Source organism: Salvia hispanica, unplaced genomic scaffold, assembly GCF_023119035.1.
Source record: "Salvia hispanica cultivar TCC Black 2014 unplaced genomic scaffold, UniMelb_Shisp_WGS_1.0 HiC_scaffold_135, whole genome shotgun sequence".
In the NCBI taxonomy this organism is placed as follows: domain Eukaryota; kingdom Viridiplantae; phylum Streptophyta; class Magnoliopsida; order Lamiales; family Lamiaceae; genus Salvia; species Salvia hispanica.
The window spans coordinates 27,303-40,569 of record NW_025951638.1 but is presented as its reverse complement, the minus strand read 5'-3'; the positions used below and the strand labels follow the sequence as shown (position 1 = coordinate 40,569).

General features: G+C 33.5%; 1 non-coding gene across 1 annotated transcript; it reads right to left on the bottom strand.

The window, feature by feature from the left end:
- Nucleotides 1–7,385: 7,385 nt before the first annotated feature.
- On the bottom strand, nucleotides 7,386–7,457 carry TRNAE-CUC. Its single transcript has one exon. It is a non-coding gene; the product is annotated as a tRNA-Glu (tRNA).
- Nucleotides 7,458–13,267: the final 5,810 nt, after the last annotated feature.

The window sequence follows — 13,267 nt, the reverse complement described above, 5'->3', positions numbered from 1 at the left end:
CCCTTTGTCCATTTATCCATTATATTTATATATGTGTCCATTGCAACCGTGCTTTTACAAGTGATTACTTTAATTTTCATCATCAAATAAAAATGTAGTATGATTACACAACAAGATGTGTTTTCCAAATTAATTGTTTTTGTAAGCAATGTAATTAGCCAAAGCAATCAAGGGGGAGCAGCCTTGTCCTCATCAAACCATCCATCTGAGCATAGCCTTCTCTTCAATTCCTCCGCCAACTCCATCGATTTCTCCAATCCCAGCAGCTTCGGATACGTCCCCTTTGTCCGCCGCCACGCCCTTTCCCCCGCCGTCTTCCCGAGTTCCTCCGACGACCTCGTCACGTCCAGAATGTCGTCCACCACCTGAAACAGCAGCCCCACCCCCGCGCGCCTCCTCGCCTCTCCACCGCCTCATCCCCGGCGCCGCCCACGTCGCCCCCATCACCGCCGCCGCCTCCAGCAGCGCCGCCGTCTTGGCAGGGATGTCTCCGCCCCTCCGGGCCCCCCCCCGGGCACCCCCTTTTGAAGAGATGTCCGCCACCTGCCCTCCCCCCACCCCTCTGAGCGATGCTGCGTCCGAGCTCTGCGGGCCCGGACGACCCCGTCCGGGGTGACGCCAGGGCGGCGCAAAGTGCTCGAAGGAGGGACAGGGGGGGTCCCCCGGGGAGGACGGCGACGGACTCGCGAAGGCCCGGCGGAGGGCCGGCCGGGGGAGGTCGTCGTCCATGCCCCGGGGGTCGTCGGGATCGGGGAAGGTGGGACCATCTCCACCGCGGGGGAGGCACCCCGGGGCGCTGGGCCCCCCCACAGCCCGCCCCCGCGGGTGCGAGGATGGGGCGCACGCGCTTGCCGCCCCCCAGGAGCGGGGAAGGGGCCCGCGGCTCGCGGAGGGGCACGCTGGCCTCGAGGGCGCGCCCCGGCCGCCTTTTCCTCCATGTGCGCGTGAAGTCGAAGGCGGCCGGGCCCACAGGGCGGCGGATTGATCCGCTTGTTGCTGATGCTGGTGTGGATGGGAATCGAACTCCCAAATTAAGCTCATATTGATGAATTCAACGAGAAATTGAGGAGAGTTCAGAATATTGTATTAACAATTTATACATTTAAAAAGTAAAGCCAACATAATTAGGCTATGAAACTTTATTCGTCGTGTTCATATTTTGGCAAGTAGAGTAACAACGAATATGTTCCCAGAATTTTTTGATTTCCAAATTCCGCAGTCACAACTATATATATATACCTGGTGGGGTGAAAAACGAAAACTAAAATAACACCATACCACCATTCAAAATAATCATTTTAACGAGAATAATAACGTAGGGAAAAAAAAGCCAAAGAAAACCGGGTAGAATATAAAAATCCGAACCCAAAAAGTTTTTTCCAAGAATCCCAAAACGCATACGAATCTAAATTGTTGTTGCTTATAATATTTGATAGGGGGCACAGCCCCTTTGGGGTTGCATTTTAACAAAACATTGGGATATATAATGTATTATAAAATTTAAAATTTTTTTTTAGCCTTTGGTTAACAACTTCGGGCCAAAGTGTCCCAACAAGGGCGGGGTTTTAAGGGTTTGAATATGAACATCAAGATCAAGTAATAGTCAATACAGCTCCATATTGCTTCTAACTAAACTTGTTGATATAGGTTTTAATATTTTAATTACAATCAATATTTTCTGTTTTAACGCTCCTGTTTAACTACTATTTAAACCCTATTGGTAAAAAGATTACTTTATTATTTTAATTACATAAACATAAAGAGTCTGCTGGAAAAACATAAAGAATCGTAAAAATCAGGATTATAATTTATTATCTACGCAATTTAATAAAATGTCAAGTAATTCAGAACCCTTTTAAAAATGGTAGAATCGAATGGGTTTTAATTTTCAGTCTTTTGGGATTGCGAAAAATATAGAGCATTTTAAAGGGAGTTCGATCCTATATTTTGCGAAAGTTCACTGCCTTTTTTTAAACAGTAATATATCAATGCTTTTAAATTTTAAGGGTGCTGTTTACTGGTCGTTTTCGGCTCAAACCCGAACCAAAACCTTTTAAACCCAAGCCCAAAAATGTAATTTATTTAGAAGCCCCGGGGAACCCAAAACCAATTTAACCTTGGTTCGGTTCTTTCCCCAATCAAAAAGGTCGGGTTCGGTTCAAAATTAACCAAATCAAACCGAAATAAAATTTTAAAAACCGAAAAACCCGAAAACCCAAACCCTTTAAAAATTTATGTTAATGCCCCATCTGGTTTAAAACCGATCAACCGGCGACCAAAAGAATGCCCTAATTTAATTTTATACCCTCACAAAAAGTATTTTCAACAAAATCAATCCCTATTATATTCAAAAAATATAATGGTACTGAGCCAAAAAAAATTTTATTTTTTAAAACCCCCGGCAAAAGGATTTATTAAACTTTAAGAGTTGAATTGATGGATTTACATCCGTAAAAATATAATCAATTTTTATTGAAATTTAAAAAACCATATTTAATTTATAAAAAAAAAAACTATTTTAGATTGAATGGAATTTGAGGAAACTCACAATGCATACCAAAAATTTTAAATCAAATTTATGTTATTCATAATTCACATCAATTTTTTATGTTTTAACCCCCAAAAAAAATCCAACCACAAAATTTTATATTTCGAACACAACTAAATAGAAAAAAATGGAAAATATATCAAAAAAATTTAGAATTTTCAAATGATTAATGCCAGGGGAAAAATTTGGGTGGTATCAATTTGGGGAAAATTTAAAAAACCCGATGAAATAGTATGATTAAAAAAAAACTTCTATAAAAATAAGATTAAAAACAAGTAAAAAATCCCACCCCCAAAAAATTGACCATTTAATTTTATAAACATGATACGCACTTACATTAATTTAGCTAAATTAGGTAGTTATACTTCTCGGTCAATGTGTTGAACTAATAATTTCTCTAATTGCTTAGAGCCTAGAGGTTTTTTTAAAATGATCTCGCCTAATCTATGAATTGAAATTCCTCTTAAAAAAGACAAAGCCAAGCCAAAATCTTCCATGGTTATACATATATATTGAAAAATAACAAACCTAGTGTTCGGCCAACCACACGCAATCAATGCTGAAATAAAACCAATGTTCAAGAATTGCATAGTTATTATTTAAGTAATTAATGCTAGTAATTAAAGTTTATGAATATTTAATTATAAGCTTAATAAGATTAGATAAGTAAATTTGAAATCTATAGCAAAAAAACAAGAACAATTTATAAAGGACAAATTGCAAAATGTTATATCAAAAAATTCAGTCAAATTAATTTAGATATATTCTCAATTATATCATGATAAAAATGTACAATAAATTATGTGCAATGTATTGCATTTTCTTTATGAATCAACATCATTATAGTCTTATTTATTACAAGAATCGTCCTGAATCTAAAAATTGAATTCTCATTTCTAGACAACATAAAGTGATCCAAAATTTTGAATTATTCCCAATTTTTTCTTTGCTCTTTTTTTGGGTTTTTATTTTTTAATTTCATACACAAAATAAGACATTAAATTTTTTAATAGATGCGTGTTCCTATGCAAGAATTTGCCGATGCCATCTCCATTTTTAGTATCGGAATTTATTATTCCAGGAAAATATGATAAAAACCTAGCTACAAGGTTGGGTTTTTATTTATTTATTTTATCTATTAATCTATGCATCTATATCTAGCATTAATTTAAGAATTTGAAGTTCGACAAAACATTTTTTGAGAAATAGAGTTTGTTGCTAAAAAAAATTATAAAGGCATATGTAGCGTTATTTTGGGCGGTATATTGTATTTTTGCGCTATTAAATTTTAGTATAAATCTATTTTCATATTCTAATATTCAATTTCACGTGGAAAAAATTGTGTCACTAATTTGCAGACAAATGTTATATCGATGATAATAGCTGCTCCTAATATGATTTAATTATATTGAGACTAGCCAATATCAAATTATCAATTAAACCATCTCTTGCCAGTTGATTGATCTCATGAGTTTAAACTTTGTAAATAAAATTATATTTATTGAATTGAAAATATATTCCAAGTCATAGGGTGGCTTTGGGTGCGCAGTTTCTTGTCCGAAAAGTAATGGCATTGAGCTACCAATCTAAGTGCACGTTCTCAACATATAATTATTATTATTATACTGCTCGTCCTATAAGAATAGGTACTAATTTGCCCCAATATTCTTTTTCGTGTCGCCCTCTAATTTATCCTTTTCTTTTCCATTTTTGGAGTGGATCGATCCTATTACGACTCATTCTTACTCACTTTTATTATAAAACTAATCTTTAAAAGTAACCCCACCCCAAAATTTTTCCAACTTTTCCATTAGTTTTTTTTAAAACTGTGTCGGATAAAAGGTTAAATTATTGGCGGGGGGAATATTGTTTTCCTTTTAGTTGTCCCGACATGTTTTTTTTTTTTTTGGAAACTTTATAAGGCAAAACTCATTTTATTAAAAATACTTTAATCACCTTCCCTCTACTTCTCTCTTACTTTATTAGTTCATTAAAATTCATGTCTAACTAAAAATGCATATTCTTAAAATTCATTTCCAACTAAAAGTACATTTTTTTTGGGATATTCTTGGGCCCGGGAAGTAGTTATTATTATTATTTATTATTAGTATTATTATTATTATTATTATTATTATTATTTTATCATGAAAATGAGTCTCTCAAAGTCAGAACTTTAAAAAGAAAATTAAATTTTTTTTTTGACTAATACACACCTTTCACTAGTGTAGGTTTATTGGGCTTATTCAAGACTGCAACTTTTTTTTGGGTTATTCCCTTTCGGCAATTTTAACCAAAATTTTCTTTAAATCCATTCTTATTTTTAACCCCCAGGCCCAATTGTAGTTATCTTCCCCAGTTATCAAGTCAGGCTCAATTTTATTTGTGTTGTTGGGCTTTGCTTATACAATCAATAGTCTTTTTATATTCATTCTTACACAGCTAAACTTATTCAGCATGGCTGAGCTGTTGCAGTGGCTCTTCCGGGTGGGCCACGCCCCCGCGGGAGACGAGAATGAGCATCACCCCATTGAACTGGCACTGCCACAGAATCAGCAGGAAACCGATTCGGACTTCCATCAGTAGTTGTGTCCGAAACAGCGGCTAAAGTGGACGACGAGCTGCACAACAGTTTGTTAAGGCCGTCGCCGAACACGGTGTCGCATGTAGTAATTCTACTTTGTTCTCTCTTTTTTATGAAATTTTATTTGTTTTGGCTGTCACTCTATATTATAAAATTGAAGATAAAAAATTTTCTATTTTTCAATGCGATAGAAATATGCTTCTACATAAAGATTGGCATGAAATACGCACATAATTATGAAAATTCGACGATGAAACCTATGTCAGCCACAATCACAATGTTAAACTTTTATTTCCAAATAATCTAATAAAATTTGTTTGGTTTTCAATATATACGGAATGAGGAAAATTGAAGGTGACTTTTTGAAAAAGTAAACGCACACTAGCCGCCAATCACTTTAAAGTTTAAACTATGTTTTGTTGTAATTAGTATAACTTTTGACGTGTACGGTTAAACTGCGTATACTTTTTCATCTGCTATAATTTGACTGAGAATCTTTTGATACTGTCAACTATGTTACAAGTAATTTTCTTTATAATTTCATATACATAATTAGAAATTGGTATCCGAAAGCAGCCTACGATGGACGACGAGCCGCACGAAGCTTTGTTAAGGCCGCGAGAACTTGGTGGCGCAAATAGTAATTTTACATTGTTCCCTTTTTCTCCACGATTTTTTTTTTGGCTGGAGTTGTATATTCTTAAATTGAAGATAAAAAATTTCCTATTTTTCAGTGCGATGAAATATGCTTTTGCGAAAAGATTCACACGGAATACGCACAGAAATATCTATGTTTGCCACAATCACAAATATGATTAGTTACATTGAAACTTATTTGAATAATGTTAAATTAATTTTAAACGCTAATATTTTTGTGTTCATATCTTTTTTCCTTAATTTTGTATGATTGCACATGAACGTCTAACCTAAAGCAATCTCAAAACGATGGGCGTTGAAGGAATAACTCTTTTTCATCTCAAGAGTCATTTGCAGGTTTTGATATTAAAAAAAATATTACTTATAGCGTAGTTGATAATATTAAAAGATTCTCATCAAATTATAGCAGATAGAAAAGTAACGTGGATTAGCCGTACGCGTCAAAAGTTATAATAATTACAACAGCACCATTAAAATGATTGGCGGGTAGTGTACGTATACTTTTGTAAAACACTGTCTTTATTTTACCATACAGATTTTATAGATAATTTAGAAATTGTGAAAATGAGTTTAGTTGTGCAGATTATTATCTCATATAGTACGTAATTTGAACTTTGTATTTGAAGCAACGGCTACTATGGACGATAGAGCTGCACGAACAGTTCGTTAAGGTCGTCGCCGAACTTGGGGGCGCAAATAGTAACTTAACTTTGTTTGCCTTTTCTCCACGGAATGGAGTTGTATATTCTTAAATTGAAGATAAAAAATTTTCTATTTTTCAGTGCGATGAAATATGCTTTTGCAAAAAGATTCACAGGGAATACGCACGAATTACGAAAATTCGACGATGATACCAATGTTTGCCGGCATCACAAATATGATTAGTTTACATTGAAAACTTATTTGAATAATGTTAAATTAATTCCGAATGCTAATTTTTGTGTTGATATAATTTTCTTAGTTTTGTATGGTTGCACGAGAACACCTATAGCAATAACAAAATTGATGAGCGTTGAAGGAATAAATCTTTTACATATTAAGAGTCATTTGCAGGTCTTGATATTTAAAAATATTACTTGAAGGGTAGTTAACAATATCAAAAGATTCTCGGTCAAATTATAGCAGACGGTAAAGTAAATGGTGATTAGCCGTACACGTCAAAAGTTATACTTATAAGGGCATCTACAACGCATGTGGATGGTATCGTCCCAAACGGATTATATTGGGCGGGATGCGTTTAAAGCATCCCGTACCTTAGGTGTTACTAAGGCAAGGATAGAGGGGGGATTGTGCATGATTTCTATAATTAGATGTTAAATTTATTAATTTCATGTTTAGTTAGTAATTATTTTATTACGTATATATTAAAATGATCGAATATTTACTAAAAACAGGCTATTAATTAGATCAATCGTTATTTTCTCATGCTTACCTAACAGTTTAAATATTGGGCCTTTAACAACAAACTGACTATTGCAGTTTTTAAAATTATTTTAAAGCTTCATGTTTTCATTTGAATTTTTCAAACATTAAAATTAGAATTATTTTCTTATTTACTGTCCAAAAATTTGAATTAAAAACTGAATATTAAAAATTTTATTCCGTTGCCGGGACTTGAACCCGGGTCTCTCGGGTGAGAGCCGAGTATCTAACCAACTAGACTACAACGGATTGATGCTTATTTTAAGTTTTAATTTTATTTATACTTACCGTACTATGATTTTTAGGAGTGAAAGTTGGTACCAGCGGTACCAAACCCGAAAATTCGGTACCCGAACCGAAATCTCAAAAATATCATACCCAATACCGACCGTATGTGATCGGACCACTAATACACGTCGGTCCCAACCCAACTAATTGGGTACCCACAAACCCGGAATTATTATATTTAAAATTTATTCTTTTATATAAATTAAATTATGATGGGAATAGAAATTATTAAAAATCACTAATACTTATACTATTTATTGACTATAATTCTATATTATATAAAATAGACCTTAGACAAATAGATACTACTTAATTTTAAAATAAATTTTTTTTTTGTATAAATTGAAACATAAAAGGGATTATAAAAGAGATCAAAATACTTTTTAAGACATTAAATGAACATGTAAATAAAATGGAGAAAGCATAACTAATTAACTATATATTTTCAAAAGATAACAAGTAAGAACATAAATAATGCAAATGAACCGAGCACGAATGTAAAGAAGAGAGCAAACGGCAAAAAGAGAGCAACAACGGCGTGAAGGAACTTGAAAAAGTGAGGCACACGAAAAATTTATAAATCTACATGTGATTAAATAAAGTTACCCTAGATTTACCCTACTGGCCATAGGCCCTATACTAAATAAAAATATTTATCACAAATACATAATTAATCGGGTTTAATCGGATACCCTAATACGGGTTTCGGGTACCCTAAACCCGAAAAATCCTAACATTAGCTACTCAAACCCGTACCCGAACCCATTATTTCGGGTTTGAACCCATAACCCGTCGGATATTGGGCGTGTGGGAATACCCGAAACCCGCGGATTAAATTTTCAGGCCTAATGATTTTGTATGATTCACAAATGACTTTGTTACTGAAACAAATTGTCATCATCCTTTAAATGCTCTCCACTAAATACAATATTTTACTTTTTAGAAAGAAAAAAAATAATACTACTATGATAAAAGTATGTATATAACGTTGCATCCAAACGAAAAGGTCAAAATAGTTAAATACTTACAGTATAATCAAATGACACTAATATCTTAGCTTGGCTTATGTTGAATTGGCCATGTTTGCCAACATAATTAATAATTACTCCATTAGCATCATATCGAAAAATATCTTTATAATAATTTACAATTTACATGGTCTGCCCCAGCTATTAAAACTACATTATTTTAGATATCATGTTTAGGATTTTGTCTTAGTAGTACAAAAACATTTAACCTAACACATAGTCAAATTAGTCACAACGTCATAGCCTAATTAAAAATTTCTATCACTCCATATTATGTCACTCTCTATAATTCGGACGAAATGTTTCTTTCTATCTTTCACTTTTAAGTTCTAATTAATAATTTCAGATTGTGAAATTTTGAATAGATAAAATTGCATGGGCATAATATTTACTCATATACACCTTGGAATCAGACGGCCAGTTCGTTAATTACGACTTTATCTCTTTTGACTATCTCATAACAATATATATAAAATACATTATATTTTTGTGTATATATATAGGCCTTGCACCTATGTTTTGCACCACAATAATTCGAATTTACCTCAAGAATGGCAATATCAATGCTATTAATCCTAATTCTTACAACAATCACTAGCACTAATTATCTAACCCTAGCCTATGAATCAAGCCCTCTTCAAGATTTTTGTGTTGCCGATTTCAAAAGTCCAGGTTAGTAATTGTTTTCGATATAAATCAATAAATCATTATGTGATGTACATATTTTTGTACTAATGGAGTACTAGGTAACTTACATTTTCTGATATTTTTAAATTAAATGTAGTGAGGGTGAACGGCTTCACTTCCTAGATCAAACAAGTGAAGGCCGACCACTTCCATTTCCGGGCCTACACATCCCTGGAAACACCTCAAATCCCATGGGATCCTTCATAAACCGGCCCACGTCTTGAGACCCCCGGGCTCAACACTCTCGGTATCTCCACCGTGCGTGTGGACTACGCGCCCGAGGGTGGTCCGCCCACCCCCACCCCGCGCCTCGAGGTGCGACGGTGCTTGAGGGCACCGTGCTCGTGGGATTTGTTACGTCGGACCCGAGAACAAGCTAATCTCGAAAGTGCTGCAAAGGCGATGTTTTCGCGTTTCCATTTGGATTGATTCATTTTTAACAGAATGTTGGGAAAACGAGCTGTTACGATTGCGTTTTGAGCAGCCAAAACCCCGGCGTGATCGCCATCGCAAACTCCGTATTGGCTCGATCCATCGATCGATGTTGATGTGTTAGCCAAAGCTTTCCAAGTCGACCATGCCATTGTTGATAAGCTGCAAGCTCCTTATAAATTATAAATGTATTTTTTGTCTTTAGAGTGATTTCCTTATTTTTTTATATTTTTTTAATTACAGGTATCCATCTCGGGCCCAATTGTTTTGCATTGTTTACGTACTTTTACTTTGCTCGCCAATTTTTGGCTTCGAGCATTTTTGTTGTAAAATAAGTGGGAAAAAATAAGTGTATGGATTATAAAAATAGTGGAAGGGTTATGTAAATAAAGAAAAATAAATGTATATTACTACTAGACAGCCATTATTGTTGAATAGTGTGTTTGAAATGACAAAAAGAGTGTTGCAAATTATATTTAGAAGATGATATGTGAAACACAGTTTAAGATAAATGATCTGATCATCCTATAAATTTTAGTTAAATATGTTTCAATTGCACGACTGATTAGTTAAAATGTAATCTATTGGATAACATTGTAAATATGGAATATTATGATGCCCTTTCCATTATATATATTGATAAAAGTCATAAATTATAATACTGTGTATATAACTTCCGACATAAATCAAGATAAAAAAGAATATATGCCTTTTTTTTTGTGAAAACAATAGAATGCCCAAAATACTTTTTTTATATAAAGGAAATGTTCAACAAATTAAGCAAGAGTGCAGAAATAGGCCAGATCAACAGATATATCAACAAAAAGTCGACAAAATCAAACTTATAAACAAAAGCAAACACTCTATCTAAAATTTAAATAATTCGCTATCTATGCTAAGTGCATTTCTTATTATTAGTCACTATATTTGTAATTTATATAAGTTATCTTCAACGATGTTCATGAATCTCGTGGTAAAGAAAAGTGACAATTTATCTTTTAATTAATGCCTGGAGAGAATAATTAAACCCAAATTTCCCCAATCTAGTTAGTTCAAACAAAATTGCTTTCCAAAAAATTATTAATTAGTTACATAAATGTTCAAAGATTAGGTATTTGCCCCATAGAATACGTTAGAATTAAAATTGAGATTCGTATGAGATGTATCCCAAACCTTTCAATTCTTTTCTATTCTTTTTCTTTTTTTGGGGTTTCATCTATTTTCCTTAATGATTAAGACTATACTCAGAACCATACTATGGATTAAAATCGTCTTATCATCAGTTGCTACTTCAGATATTATCTTATCTAATTAACATATGGATCAAGAGAATCTTAATTAATTATTTAATTAATTAAAATATTGGGCATCACGGATAACCTCTCACATGCACCCTAGTCAACACTAGTCATGTGAAATGCTATGCTTTCTTTGACTTACAAGATACAAATATCTTTCACTAATGATTTTTATGTAAAATTGAAAGAAATTTCGTAAAAAGAAAAAAAGTGGGGCTGTGAGTCACGTGGTTAAACCGAGATGTCGATTTGACTCGATTCGATCAACGGTTTCAAGATAGAACCTTAATAGTCTCCTATTCTCTTATGGGTTGAATTGGAATTCAAATATTGGTTCTACCAGTCTCATTTCGGTTCAAGAATTTTGAAACCATAATGAACAAGTAATTGCCGAGTTTGGTCCAAAACAATAGTAATAAAAAGAATAATAAAAATACTAATGAATATAGAGACAAAGCTAGTAAATTAATTCAATTGAGGCAAAAATGTATTAAAATTTTTAAGAGTTTGAGGTGGAGCGTATATAAAGAAAATTATTTATTTCAAATAAAGAATATAATTGTATAACTAAAATATGTTGGCGGACATTTGCCCCTTATTATGTACAAGTGGCTCTTCTTTTGAATGAAAATCACTCAAAAATTCTGTTTTAAATGGCACATATCACTTCTCAGTTGACTATAATTTTAGTTTCTATGGAATCGAAGCTGCTAATTCTTGAACCGGCATCATTCATATCATCCGAACGTACCAATGATTAATCGCCAATTTTGCCCTAAAATCGAAAAAGGGGTAAAAGACCAACGAACATACTCGAAACCATTGAATCGGAACCGAAACCGCTAGTCTAAACCGGTGGCATCCTAAGATAGAGTGGGAGAAATGATAGAGAAAATTAGACAATATTTGATGTTACGTAGGACTAGTGTCACTTTATAGTCACACTTATGAATCCAACCCACCATGAGATAAATGGAAAACATAGCTGTAAAGACAAGCCACGATTCTATTTGAAAAATAGCGTAGTTCAATAATATGCTGTGATTGTGAGGGAGAGGATACTCAAGTCAATGAAGTGGGGATTCTCATTTAATTTGTTCTCTAAAATTATCTTTTATTAGTATTTTCTTTGTCTTTACAAAGCAATGAGGTGGTGATTTCCCTAGCAGCCTGATCTTTGTCTGCACTTGAACACAAATCTAAAGTGTATTGGCCCCATTAAATGGGATCATTTCAGTACAAAAAGCAGAAATAATAGAGGAATAGATATTTTCAGTGAAGTTCATATTAAGTTAAAGCAAATTAGCAATGGATGGTTATAATGAAAACTTTCTTTATTGGTAATAATGACCAATGTTTCCTCCATTTTAATGATTTACTATATATATTAAAATTAAAAAGATATAGTAATATTTTATCGTTTACTCTCCCATTGGAAAATGATATTTTTAGCAAAAAGTTAAATTTGAAATTTGGTTAATAAAACAAATTAAGAAGCAACAAAGAAGGTTGAATTGAACCACCAACGAAACCAATCAATTGCAAAAATTTCATTCCATTCGGCAGCAACGCGTGGACGACAAACTCAAAACATAGAGAAAAAGTCAATAGAGATAAAGATTGAATTTTGTCAAATTGATTACTACTCCTCTAAATTAGAATAAGATCATTATTTGTCGTAAAAGTCAAATCAGGTTTAAAGAGTCCATTTAAAATTTTTCATATTTGGTCATACAATTTTACCCCATTGTTCAGTAAAATTACATCAGTGTATTTTACATTAAAATAAACCAAAATAAAAATAAAAAACCAAAAGTCAAAAAGACTCACTTAAATCTCATACATTTATTACACTCACCATCTCACTTCGTTTATTACACAATCCAACTATTTCTTAAAATCTTAGCCATAACTATATCTAACTCTAATCTGGGACGGGGAATATAATTTAGTAGTATTAAAGAATTGTTTGAGTGAGTGAATTGAATGTCGAATTGTTGAAGAAATAATCAAATTTAGTTAAATTCCGATATTCCAAAACCAAACCGAAAAAACATAAATAAAATTTGAATATATTTTTTAGTTTTCCACAAAGAATTTCACACTCCGTTACAAACCAACCAAAATTTTAACTTTATGATTGAATCAATTTAATCTCAATTAATATCGAACTAATTTAATTTGATCTCAAATTAATCTCCCGTGCCCACAAATGGGAATACCGTGAACACGAAAAAGCAGCAAACTTTACACTTTGCTCATGACATCTCCACGCCTAATCTTTATCAAAAAAGCTAATCAAAACATTCATCATCAATCATCATAT